The 13,707-nt window shown below is 46.3% G+C and overlaps 1 protein-coding gene across 2 annotated transcripts in view; it reads left to right on the forward strand.

The window, feature by feature from the left end:
* The first annotated feature begins 4,002 nt into the window (after nucleotides 1-4,002).
* gng4 (guanine nucleotide binding protein (G protein), gamma 4) overlaps nucleotides 4,003-13,707 on the forward strand; it is a 40,840-nt gene continuing 31,135 nt past the window's right edge. The window contains exon 1 of one of the 2 annotated variants that reach the window (XM_085996711.1): nucleotides 4,003-4,814. The gene's annotated coding sequence lies outside the window, so the exon portion shown is untranslated. The remainder of the gene's footprint in view (nucleotides 4,815-13,707) is intronic. The other variant, XM_085996712.1, reaches the window with a different exon arrangement.

Below are 13,707 nucleotides of genomic sequence, written 5' to 3' on the forward strand. Positions count from 1 at the left end.
ATGAGCAGAGTACTGCCAGTCCAGTATCCACAGGTGATGATGAAGAATCTATGATGCTGTTTAGCCAACTCTTGTTGGAAGGGTTGGTCTTTGTTACAAATTGTTTTGTAACACTTTGTTATAACCAGTCTCCTGTAAGCAGACACCACGTCCCCTACGATCAGGAATTTACCTTTACTGCCCAATATCTAGACTACGATAGTGTGATTTGGGGTCGTAAGAATAAAATCCCTTGTGTGAACTGGAAACTAATCTCGCACATGCCCTCCCGGTGTAGTTCTGTCTTCCAGGGGGCAGACTGATGGACACGCCATTGAGATGAGACCAGTTGTGAACCAATAACCTCATTCATTTTACATATATGTGAACAAACAAAATAATGTTTACAGTGAATTTTAAACTATTTCTCAACATAGGAAACAACAAAGCACACCGCACTATCCCTGTTAGCGAGCTAAATGTATTTTCTGACTACTACACATTTCAGAAACAAGTTGGAATTAAACTTAAACAATGAGTTAGTGCTCTTTGTGTCTGGCTTCCTTTCCAAATCGCTGCAGACTGTCTGGCTTTCTGTCCAACTGAAGACAGGGCAAAGACTAGACCTTTGACCCATGCTTATCTCCCTTTGCCCAGCGATTGGCCAGTCAACCTGCCAATTAATCCGATTGCTCTTATAGGTGATGGTTCATGGCAGCTAACCCTTGCTGAGCTCACATGAATAAAGCCATTCAAACATATGTGTGAATTTTACTGGAATGTCTCAACAAACCTCTTGTCTCACGCTGAAATTGTTTACAGGAAGTACCATTCTAGACAGGGGCTTCATCTGAACCTAACCCACATTCTCAGAAATAACAACAGAAAATGCTGGAAAAACTCCAGGCCAGGCAACATCCGTGGAGAGAAATTAGAGTCGACGTTTCGGGTTGAAACCCTTTTTCAAAACTGGAAAGGAAATGAAATAGATCAAAGGCAAGGCTGCGATAGAGCAAAAGAAGTAAAGGGACGTTAAGAGGTATTCAAAACCAGACGAGATGGTAATAGGACAGTGGAGACAAAAGACACCTCAGATTAGGTGTGAAGTGTACTGGCAGGATGAGAGAGAGCTGCCATGTGCTTCTTCCTTGAACAGAGGCCCGACCAGTCCCCATCCACCACCACCCTCCTCCGCCTGGCTGAACTTGTTCTCACATTGAACAACTTCTTTAACTCCACTCATTTCCTCCAAATCAAAGGTGTTGCTATGGGTACCCGCATGGGTCCTAGCTATGCCTGCCTTTTCATGGGATATGTGGAACACTGTTTGTTCCAGTCCTACTCTGGTTCCCTCCCTCACCTCTTTTTCCGATACATTGATGACTGTATCAGTGCCGTTTCCTGCTCTCGCCCCAAATTAGACAATTTCATTCACTTTGCCTCCAATTTCCACCCTTCCCTCACCCTTCACATGGTCCATCTCTGACTCTTCCCTTCCTCGACTTCTCCATCTCCATCTCTGGGGATAGGTTATCGACCAATATTTACTACAAACCCACTGACTCCCACAGCTACCTGGACTACACTTCCTCCCACCCCGCCTCCTGTAAGGACACTATTCCATTCTCCCAGTTTCTCCGTCTCCGCCGTATCTGCTCCGACGATGCCACCTTCCACACCAGTGCTTCCGACATGTCTTCCTTTTTCCTCTACCGTGGTTGACACGGCCCTCGACCGTGTCAGTTCTATCTCCCGCACTTCTGCCCTCACCCCTGCCCCTCCCTCCCGGAACCACGATAGGGTTCCCCTTGTCCTCACCTTTCACCCCACCAGCCTCCACATTCAACAGATCATCCTCCGCCATTTCCGCTACCTCCAAAGTGATCCCACCACCAAACGCATCTTCCCCTCCCCTCCCCTTTCAGCATTCCGTAGGGACCGCTCCCTCCGAGACACCCTGGTCCACTCCTCTATCACCCCCAACAGCCCTGCCCCTTCGCCTGGCACCTTCCCATGCAAGCGCTGGAGATGTAACACCTGCCACTATACCTCCCCCCTTCCCACTGTCCAGGGCCCCAAACACCCCTTCCAGGTGAAACAGCAATTTACTTGTACTTCTTGCAATCTAGTATACTGTATTTGCTGCTCACGTTGCAGTCTCCTCTACATTGGGGAGACCAAACGCAGATTGGGTGACTGCTTTGCAGAACACCTCCGTTCAGTCCGTAAGGGTGACCCCGAGCTTCCGGTCGCCTGTCATTTTAATTCACCGCTCCATTCCCACTCGGACCTCACCGTCCTTAGCCTCTTGCATTGTTCCACGGAAGCTCAACGTAAACTCGAGGAACAGCACCTCATCTTCCGATTAGGCACGTTGCAGCCTTCCGGACTCGATCTCGAGTTCAACAATTTCAGATCATAACCTCGGCCCCTATTACATTTTTACTTTTTTTTCCCCCACCCCTTTGTTTTGGGTCTTCCCTTAACCCCCCCCTCTTTTTTTTTCTCTCTCTTCCCACATGGCAGCTGTCTCTCATCCTGCCAGTACACTTCACACCTAATCTGAGCCGTCTTTTGTCCTCACTTGTCCTATTACCATCTCATCTGGTTTTGAATACCTCTTAATGTCCCTTTACTTCTTTTGTTCTATCGCAGCCTTGCCTTCGATCTATTTCATTTCCTTTCCAGTTTTGAAAAAGGGTTTCAACCCGAAACGTTGACTCTAATTTCTCTCCACGGATGTTGCCTGGCCTGCTGAGTTTTTCCAGCATTTTCTGTTGTTATTTCAGATTTCCAGCATCTGCAGTATTTTGCTATCCCACATTCTCAGAAGCTGTGTTGTGGATTTAACCACTTGTGAGCCCGTTTTACGGTGCCCAATGACGTCAATGAAAAAGAAAATTGGGCGCGGCCAATTTGCTGAGCCCGTTTTGCGTTATTGGCAGAGACTAAATTCACCCCCACTATGTCTGATTTCCTTTCCAGATTTCTGCAGATTGGTTCTTTCTTAGCTGGACAGGAAGCCAAAGGCCCGCCCCCAGCTCTGACTGCCTGGGATTGGCAAATTGAGCTGCCAATTAAATCTGCAACCACCCTTCGTGATGTGGACTCCTGTCAGCTAACCCCTACTGAGCTCCAATGAATGAGGCCATTCCAACTTGTTATGCATGAATATTACTGGAATGTCTTTAGAAACCTCCACTATCTCAAGCTGGTGTGGTATGTGGGAAGCACCATTCTGGACAGACTCTTCATCTGAATCCAATCCACATTTCTGGAAGGTGTGAGTTGCGGATTTAACTTCTGAGCTAATGTTAACTTAAAAGCATCATCCTAACATGAATTGATCTGATAACAAAACGGTTACCAATCCCTAAATATGACAACCGGTCAGGAAATATAGCATACAAAAGCAAAATACTGCGGATGCTGGAAATCTGAAATAAAAACAGAAAATGTTTCTGACAAAGGGTCATCGACCTGAAACGTTAACTCTGTGTCTCTCTCCACAGATGCTGCCTGACCTGCTGAGTATTTCCAGGTAATAGAGCATAGCGGGAGGGTGGTCTTGGAGATAAATATGGAATTGTGGCAGAGCCACTAAGGGACTCCAATCAATTGTATATAATTCCCTTTAATAATATGTTGGCTGCAGTCTGAGTCTGTATCTTTGTTTTCACTGTTTACATGTACAGAGCGCGATCACTTTAATAGTGCGGGCAAACGCGATGACGTCATGCCGTTCATCATGTGATCCCCGACCGGCGGAAAAAACGTGATGACGTCATGACGTCAGCCACGGGACCGCCCTAGCAGTCCTCGTGGAGCCTCCGAACTGACACGACCTATATTCAATGTTCTCCTGTAGTTATGTTAAACTCTCTTACTTTTCATTAAACCTCGTTGATTTGATCGCCTGAGTGGACCTCAGTCTTTTGGATAGGAACTAGACATTCCTACAGAATGAGCGTAGGAGTCAGCAACACCCGGGAGATCCATGGCCCCATTCCAGGAGGGTTGGCAACCATAGGACAGTTCTGTGTCTTAAAGATTTGTGGTACAAAGTGATGAGAGTGGGGCTTCAGTCTGGTGAAGGAAGGTGTAGATGCTGCTACATAGGCAGGCACTGTGGAGCTGTCTCACGTGGATTGAGTTATGGAGAAGAGGTTCAGTATTTGATCCAAACCTGCTTCAATCCGAAGTGAGGAGGGGAGGCCGTAGAGGAGCCGCGCTCATTTCTATATGACCACACAACAAAGCAGTGAAAGCAAAGACAGCCAGCTCATCTTTAGAGAAAGGAAGACTAAACCCCCATTTTAAATGAATATTTCTAACAACCATGGTGGTTTTAGTTGTGTATAATTTACTGGTAAAAATCACTTTCATTCCGTACATAAAACAGTAAAATGGGACTGTAATCGACTGCAAAAATTGACGTCTTTCTACTTGTGTGTGAGCTCCCCCTTTCTCCTGACCGGTTTGGAACATTCTCTGATGTAGATTCCCCCCTTTTACTTCTGAGGATCTTCCTCCTCATCACAAGCTGGCCGAGGTTGGTCTTAAAATATCCGAAAAGGGGCCAATAAGATCTCACAGAAGACGACGGACGGGCAGCGTTTCCAGCGTGAAAGTGATTTGCTTTCATATTTCTAGCAGGGAGCAGCATGTTGGTGTGAAAGGAAAATGCCTATGATCATGTCTGGCAGAATCTGAGTGACTGGACCGCATAGGTTCAGGGTGTTGATGTCATTTGTTAAAGAACAACGCTGCTCTGGGACGAGGATTTCGTTGCGAGAAACGGCCGTGTGGGGAACCAGTACCTGCGAGGTGTCGGGGTAAGTCCTTTCTGAAAGGGAGAGCGGGTTGTCTTAACATCTGTCTGCTCACATGCTCATTTTACACCTCCTCAGCCTCAACTAAAGCTTTCATCTGTGTTTTATTGTTCAGTGGAAGAAGCCGTTTACAAACCACAGTTGAAATTCCTGCTCCATTCCCCCACCCTTTCATTCATTTTCAAAATGCTGGAGTAAAAAACCAGTGGTTTTCAGACAGATGTGGAAAATTGGGGGTTAATAAGTGGAAGAAATCAGCCACATATAAAGCAGATGTGGAAAAGGGGGAGGCAAGGTCTTTTTGGTGGATATTTTATCTCCTCATTGAGCAACCTATGTCCCCAGATGCTGGACCTCCTGCTCAGCCTTTATTGCTGCCTGCCTGCTTCAGTATTACAATCATCCATCTCCAATAGATTTATTACTGTCGTGTTTTACTTCCAGTTGTGGGTAATGAGACTTCAATATTCTTAGGATAATCAGTGCTTAATTTGAATTTTTGTTTGAAATGAATTTTGTGAGGAAGAGAAATGGAATATTTGTGCACTTTTGTGAGCCAGTGTCTGCATCATGCACTCCAAGCACTCCCAGGTCAGGTGTAGCACAGGCCTCCTCCAGAGCACAGCTGTCTCTACCCTGCTCCAGCATTGCCTCTTCGCCAGCCTTGGAAAAGAGCCCTTCCTGCATCACTGTCAATCTTTCAGTTTCCCACACTAACTGGGATTAATGGCTTCTCCGGGTGAGTTTGATAATTTATGTACCAGTTTAGTGCTGAAGTCTGAGTGTTTGTGCTGTGACCCCCACCCCACCAAAAACACTTTTTTTCACCAGTACTGAATTTTTTTCCATGGTGATTCCATTTTTAAATGTTACCTTTTAACATGTTGACTTTTTTATTACTGGGTTGTATTTGATGATCTTTCTCTAATCATTTATTTTCTTACTCTTGACATCATTTTCCATCACGCGCCACACACACACACACACACACACACACACACACACACACACACACACAAATACTCTCTCGCTTACACTCACACAAATACTCAGTTACGCACACACTCATACAAAATCACATTGATCCAACCATAGAATTATAAAGCACAGGAGGCCATTCGGCCCATTGTGCCTGTCCCAGCTCTCAAAGAGCCATCCACAGTCCCATTCCCTCACTCTTCCAACAAACCTGTAATTTTTTTTCTTTTCAAATATTTAACCACATGGGAAGTGCAAAAATAAATCAGATAAAATGGACTCAGGAGTGGATGCGAGGCAGGATAGGAAAGTGAGAACAGGAGACCGATACCTTGGCCGAAAAGATGTTTTGAGGTTTTTCGAGAAGTGACAGGACATCGGGAGGGCTTTCCAGAGACAAGTGCTGAGGCAGCTGAAGGCACGGCCATCCATGGTGGGGTGCACGGTTGACTCTAAAGATAAGAGCTTGTTGTTTTGAGACACCAGATATTCAAGCTCACAATAACAAACTACCACAACAACAACAACTTGTATTCACATGGAGTGGTTGAGGTGAATAGCATAGATGCCTTTAAGGGGAAGCTAGATGAACACATGAGGGAGAAAGGAATCGAAGGTTATGCTGATCGGGTGAGATGAAGAAGCTCGTGTGGAGCATAAACACCAGCACAGACCTGGGTGCTGTACATGCTGTGTAATTCCCCCAGTGTTTCTGCTTGGGTGTTACCTGTCCTAACGATCCTCTGTGTGAAAATAAACTCTCCTGACCATTCCCTTTGTGCTTTTGGAGATGACTCTTAAATTGATTCCCTCTAGTTACTCAATCTCTGACCAGTGGAAATAGGTTTCCCTATTTACCTTATCAAAACCTCTCATAACTTTGAACACCTCAATCAGATTTCCTCTAAACCATCTTTGTTCTAATGAAGAGCCCCAGTTTCTCTCTTGTCTCCTCATAACGAAAGCCACTCATCCATGGGATTGTCTTAGTGAATCTCTTCTTCACCCTCTCTATGGCCTTGACATCCTTCCTAAAGAAAGACGTCCAAAACTCGACACAATATTCTACAACAAATAGCATTTATATAGCACCTTTAATGTAGTAAAAGGTCATATGGCCCTTAGGAGCGTAATCAAACAAAATTTGACAACCAGCCACATCATGAGATATTGGGACAGGCTTGGTCAAAGAGGTAGGTTTTCAGGAGCGTCTTAACGGAGGAGAGAGAGGTGGAGAGGTTTAGGGAGGGAATTCCTGAGCTTGGCGCCTCGGCAATTGAAGGCACTATCGCCAGTGGTGGAGCGATGGAAATCAGGGATGTGCAAGGGGTCAGCGAGCACAGGTGTGATGGGTGAACGGGACTTGGTGCGAGTTAGGTATGGACACCAGAGTTTTGGATGAGCTCAAGTTTACGGAGGATGGCAGGTGGGAGGTTGGCCAGGAGAGCATTGGAATGGTCAAATGTGGAAGTAACAAAGGCATGGGTGAGGATTTCAGCAGCAGGGGTGGGGATGGGCGAAATTACAGAGGTGGAAGTAGGCAGTCTTGGTGACGGAGAGGATATGGGGTCGGAATTTCAGCTCGGGGTCAAATAAGACACTGAGGTTACAAACCGTCTGGTTCAGCCTCAGACAGTGGCCAGGAAGAGGGATAGAGTCAGTGGCTAGGGATCGGAGGCAATGGCTTCTTACTGTGGCCTAACCAATGCTTAGCACATTACCCCTTTGCCTTTTGCACTCTGTACCCCTATTTATAAATTAGGATCCCATAATTTTTCTCACAGCTTTATTAACTTGTCCTCCCACTATTAAAGTACTCTATCTGAAATCCCTAAGTGTTTCTCTGCTCCACTAACATGTATATTTCCTCTCATTCTTCTTACCAAAATGTATCACCTCATATTTCTCTACAATAAATTTTATATAGCATCTTTCATGACCTCAGGACATTCGAAAGCGTTTTACAGCCAATGAAGTACTCTTAAAGTGTAGTCACTGTTGTAATGTAGGAAATGCGGCAGCCAATGTGCGCACAGCAAGATCCCACAAACAGCAATGTGATAATGATCAGATAATCTGTCTTAGTGATTTTGGTTGAGGGATAAATATTGGCCAGGACACCAGTGAGAACTCCCCTACTCTTCTTCGAATGGTGCCATGGGATCATTTACATCCACCTGAGAGGGCAGATGGGGCTTCGGTTTAATGTCTCATCTGAAAGACAACACCTCTGATAGTGCAGCACTCCCTCAGTACTGCACTGAAATGCCAGCCTAGATTATGCGCTCAAGTCTCTGGAGTGGGACTTAAACCCACAACCTACTGACTGAGGTGAGAGTGTTACCAACTGAGCCATGGCTGTTCTAATATATAACGCTGCCGAGTATGAATCAAGTCTTTGTTGAAATACACAGCAAGGGGACGCATCAATAGGATCTGAGCAGAGTCAAGAGATTGTTTGTAAACCTCAGGCCCAGAGATGCTCCTAACCTCTGCTGTTTGTAGCTGTCCATTCACCATCCAATAGGGAATTTAGGAGAACCTTCTTTACCCAAAGAGTGGTTAGAATGTGGAACTCACTATCACAGGGAGTGGTTGAGGTGAATGGCATAGATGCATTCAAGGGGAAGTTAGGTAAGTACATGAAGGAGAAAGGAATAGAAGGATATGCTGATAAGGTGAGATGAAGTAGGGTGGAACATAAACACCAGCACACACCAGTTGGGCCGAATGGCCTGTTCCTGTGCTGTAACTTTATGTAATTCTATTTAATAGAAATTATAATTTACTGTATTACCACATCAAAGAACTAAAAGGAATGTTAATCTGAGTTTTAACTTGTGTTTTAGTTTGGATTCACCCTTCCATTTTGTGTAGAGGGAGAGTGAGCAGGTCCTCAATGCTGGCGGCTGTGAGGAACTGTATTGGGCTCTCATCACTAGAAAGCGAGATCCAATCGGAACTAATCTGCAGCCACGTCAACTGAAATCTTTGGGGCGCCGGATCTTGATGCACAGATAAAAGGTTATTTTTTTTAAATCGAAGCTAATGGCAGACTCCAGCAGTGCTACACGCCCAGCAAGTGATTCTTCCCCCTCGCTCGCTTCTCTTCCCTGTGGTGCTAATTGCCTCTCCTGACTTTAACAGGACTGAAGGCAGATGTTTCCTTTGAACATTTCTGCTGCACGTTTTGAGCTGACAGTAATTATCAAATCTCCAGACTTGGTGTCCTGCAGGGTGTAGAGGGAAGCTGAGGAACCCAGGAAGGGGCTCATCCACACACAAAGCACACCATGCACTGTCTGTCTAACTGCTCAAATCAGATCTGCCACACATTTACTGTTAGGACGGAACTCGAGTCCTTTGTGCAGTGGGTTCCCATACGACTGACCCAGTGCAATTTAATGTGCGAGAACACTGCGGTTATTAGTTTGAGTAAATGTGTGTATATATTGGTTCAGTGACCAAGAAGCTGGATAGACATTAAACGTAAACAGGTGGATTCCCTGCTCAGGCCTGAGTTAAAATTACAGTTGGTCTCAATTATTTCATTGGGCCGCAACATGTATATGTAAAGAAGGACCCTGTTGGCTCCGGGCATGTGTCCTTGCTGCCTGCTCAGGAGAGCAGGTTAAATTGCAGATGTTGTGATCATGGCAGCTTTTGGACAGGTAAGAGCCAGGGAGATTTTTAACTGCCCACCTGCCAGGTTTCTGCTGAGTGAGTAGGGTTAAAATCACCCCCATAATTTATACAGCCAGAAACAGGCCGTTCGGCAACTGGTCCATGCCAGTGTTTATGCTTCACAGAAGCCTCCTCCCACCCTACTTCATCTAACCCCATCAATGATGGTGTATTTTGAATAGAATCAATAGAAAGATTAATAGTTTGTCAGAGACACCGCAATAGATTTCAAGTTCAAAATCCAAGTTTTTAAAAGAATATCTGAAGGTAATAACTGGGGGGGGGGGGGAGGGAAGGGAGGGAATCTTCACCGACCCAGACAGCTTATTACAAAGGGGCATTATGGAACAATAAAGGAGGTAGTCTGTGTGGAGTTTGCACATTCTCCCCGTGTTTGCGTGGGTTTCCTCCGGGTGCTCCGGTTTCCTCCCACAGTCCAAAGATGTGCAGGTTAGGTTGATTGGCTATGATAAATTGACCCTTAGTGTTAGGGGGATTAAATACGTTGGTTTACGGGGATAGGGTGGGATATGTGTTGGTGTAGGGGTTACGGGGATCGGGTGGGATATGTGTCGGTGCAGGCTCGATGGGCCGAAATGGCCTCTATCTGCACTGTGGGGTTTCTGTGATTCTGTAGCAATGGCTGCAAGTGTTTCTCTGCTGAAGCATGCAATTATGTTTATTAACTTCCTCCTGTGTTGCCATCCATTTTGACTATGGAAAGGCAACAAAGATTGAAGTCCTGACATTTAAAAGCTGGAATTGTTTCAGAGTTCAGCACTGGGTCCCTGCAGCATCCTTGATATGAGCACATGCTTGACTGCTCCAGCTCCACAGTGCAGTCTGTGTGCAGAAATTGATGGGAAGGGAGCTAGTTCAATAACTTGAGACCTTCTTTCTGGCCATCTCCAGAAAACAATAGCACCTACGTGGCTATGTGTCATTCCTCTGCGAGGTGAGTCACATCAGCAGTCAGCAGGAATCCTTGATTACGTCACAGAACTAAAAAAACTTGTCCTGGACCTGACCTGGGCTTTGAGGACCAAAAAGAAAACAGGTTTTTAAATCAGATTTTGTTTTTTCACCGTGAGTTTCCCTCCACCGCCTCATCGTTGGAGTACAACTCCAGCCTCCCTGCACAGAACGATGCCATTCGGCCCATCATGTATGAGTCGCCTCTTTTCCAAAGAAATCCAAAATTTATCCCAGCTCTTTCCCAGAGCTTTGCACCTTTCTCTGTTTCAATTTTTTTTAAATTATTTGTTTATGGGATGTGGGCATCACTGGCAAGGCCATGATTTATTGCCCATCCCTAACTGCTCGAGAAGGTTGTGGTGAGCCGCCTTCTTGAACTGCTGCCGTCCGTGTAGTGAAGGTGCTCCCATAGTGCTGTTAGGGAGGGTGTTCAGCATTTTGACCCCACGACAATGAAGGAACAGCCAATATATTTCCAAGTCAGGATGGTGTGTGACATGGAGGGGAACTTGGAGGTGGTGTTCTCATGTGCCTGCTACCCTTGTCCTTCTAAGTGGTAGAGGTCGTGGGTTTGGGAGGTGCTGTCGAAGAAGCCTTAGCGAGTTGCTGCAGTGCATCTTGTAGATGGTACACACTGCAGCCACAGTGCGCCGGTGGTGGAGGGAGTGAATGTTTAAGGTGGCGGATGGGGCACCAATCAAGCAGGCTGCTTTGTCCTGGATGGTGTTGAGCTTCTTGAGTGTTATTAGAGCTGCACTCATCCAGGCAAGTGGAGAATATTCCATCACACTCCTGACTTGTGCCTTGTATATGGTGGAAAGGCTTTAGGGAGTCAGGAGGTAAGTCACTCGCCGAGTCTGATCTGCTCTTGTAGCCACAGTATTTATGTGGCTGGTCCAGTAAAGTCTCTGGTCAATGGTGACCCCCCCAGGATGTCGATGGTGGGGAATACGGTGAATGTAATGTCGTTGAATGTCGGGGTGGTGTGGCGTGAATGTTACTTGCCACTTATCAGCCCAAGCCTGAATGTCATCCAGGTCTTGCTGCATGCGGGCACGGACTGCTTCATTGTCTGAGAAGTTGCAAATGGAACTGTCAATTATCAGCGAACATCCCCACTTCTGACCTTTATGATGGAGGGAAGGTCATTGATGAAGCAGCTGAAGATGGTTTGGCCTAGGACACTGCCCTGAGGAACTCCTGCAGCGAAGTCGTGGGCGGAGATGATTGACCTCCAACCACCACAACCATCTTCCTTTGTGCTAGGTATGACTCCAGCCAGTGGAGAGTTTTCCCCCTGATTCCCATTGACTTCAATTTTACTAGGGCTCCTTGATGCCGCACTCGGTCAAATGCTGTCTAGATGTCGAGAGCAGTCTCTCTCACTTCACCTAACCTCACCTCTGGAATTCAGTTTTTTTGTCCATGTTTGGACCAAGGCTGTAATGAGGTCTAGAGCTGAGTGGTCCTTGTGGAACCCAAACTGAGCGTCGGCGAGCAGGTTATTGGTGAGTAAGTGCTGCTCGATAGCACTGTCGATGACACCTTCCATCACTTTGCTGATGATTGCTAGTACGCTAATGGGGCGGTAATTGTCCGGATTGGATTTGTCCTGCTTTCTGTGGACAGGACATACCTGGGCAATTTTCCACATTGTCGGGTAGATGCCAGTGTTGTAGCTGCACTGGAACAGTATGGCTTGAGGTGCGGCTGGTTCTGGAGCACAAGTCTTCAGCACAACAGCCGGGATGTTGTCGGGGCCCATAAGAACATAACATAAGAACATAAGAAATAGAAGCAGGAGTGGGCCATTTGGCCCTTCGAGCCTGCTCAACCATTCAATAAGACCATGGCTGATCTTCTACCTCATCTCCACTTTCTTGCACTATCCCCATATCCCTTGATTCCCCTAATATTCAAAAATCTATCGATCTCTGTCTTGAATATACTCCAGTGACTGAGCCTCCACAGCCCTCTGGGGTAGAGAATGCCAAAGATTCACCACCCTCTGAGTGAAGAAATTTCTCCTCATCTCAGTCCTAAATGGCCGACCCTTTATTTTGAGACTGTGACCCCTGGTTCTAAACTCCCCAGCCAGGGGAAACATCCTCCCTGCACCTACCCTATCAAGCCCTGTAAGATATTTGTATGTTTCAATGTGATCACCTCTCATTCTTCTAAACTCTAGAGAATATAGGCCTAGTCGACTAGCCTCATAGCCTTTGCTGTATTCAGTGCGCTCAACCGTTTCTTGATATCACATGGAGTGAATCGAATTGGCTGAAGACTGGCTTTTGTGATGGTGGGGACCTCGGGAGGAGGCCAAGATGGATCATCCACTCGGCACTTCTGGCTGAAGATGGTTGCGAGTGCTTCAGCCTTGTCTTTTGCACTCCGTGCTGGTTTCCGCCATCATTGAGAATGGGGATGTTCATGGAGCTGCCTCCTCCCGTTAGTTGTTTAACTGTCCACCACCATTCACGACTGGATGTGGCAGGACTGTAGATCTTTGATCTGATCCATTGGTTGTGGGATCGCTCTTGTCTATAGCATGCTATTTAGCATGTAGGTAATCCTGGGTTGTAGCTTCACCAGGTTGGCACCTCATCTTTAGGTATGCCAGGTGCTGCTCCTGGCATGCTCTTCTACACGCCTCCATTGAACCAGGGTTGGTCCACTGGCTTGATGGTCATGGTAGAGTGAGGGATATGCCGGACCATGAGGTTACAGATTGTGGTGGAATACAATTCTGCTGCTGCTGATGGCCCACTGCACCTTATGGATGCCCAGCTTTGAGCTGCTAGATCTGTTCTGAATCTATCCCATTCAGCAGGGTGGTAGTGCCACACAACACGATAGACGGTGTTCTCCGTGTGAAGACGGGACTTCGTTTCTGTTAGATCCGTGGTTCATGGATAAATAATTACACGGATGCTGTACATAAACAAATAACAGGTCTTTACTGGAGGAGGGTAATTTCTAGACTGGGGTACAGAGGCATGCGCACAGCTTATATACCGGTGTGGTTACTGCCGGTACTACAGTATACAGGAGCTGTAAAAAGTAGTTCTGACTTAAAGCACATACACTACAATTCCTCCCTTAATATTCAAATAACAATTACATTTTTACAAGTACATTCAATAACAAAAGTCCATTTATAGATTCAGTCTTTGGGGCGGCTTCCTGACCCTTTCGGGATAGCGCCTTTCCGGAGGTTCTTGTTCTTGGTGCAGAGGCGATTCTGACCCCTTTTCAT

This window comes from Somniosus microcephalus, chromosome 9 (assembly GCF_052327205.1).
Source record: "Somniosus microcephalus isolate GS21.2 chromosome 9, FLI_Smic_1.0, whole genome shotgun sequence".
NCBI lineage: Eukaryota > Metazoa > Chordata > Chondrichthyes > Squaliformes > Somniosidae > Somniosus > Somniosus microcephalus.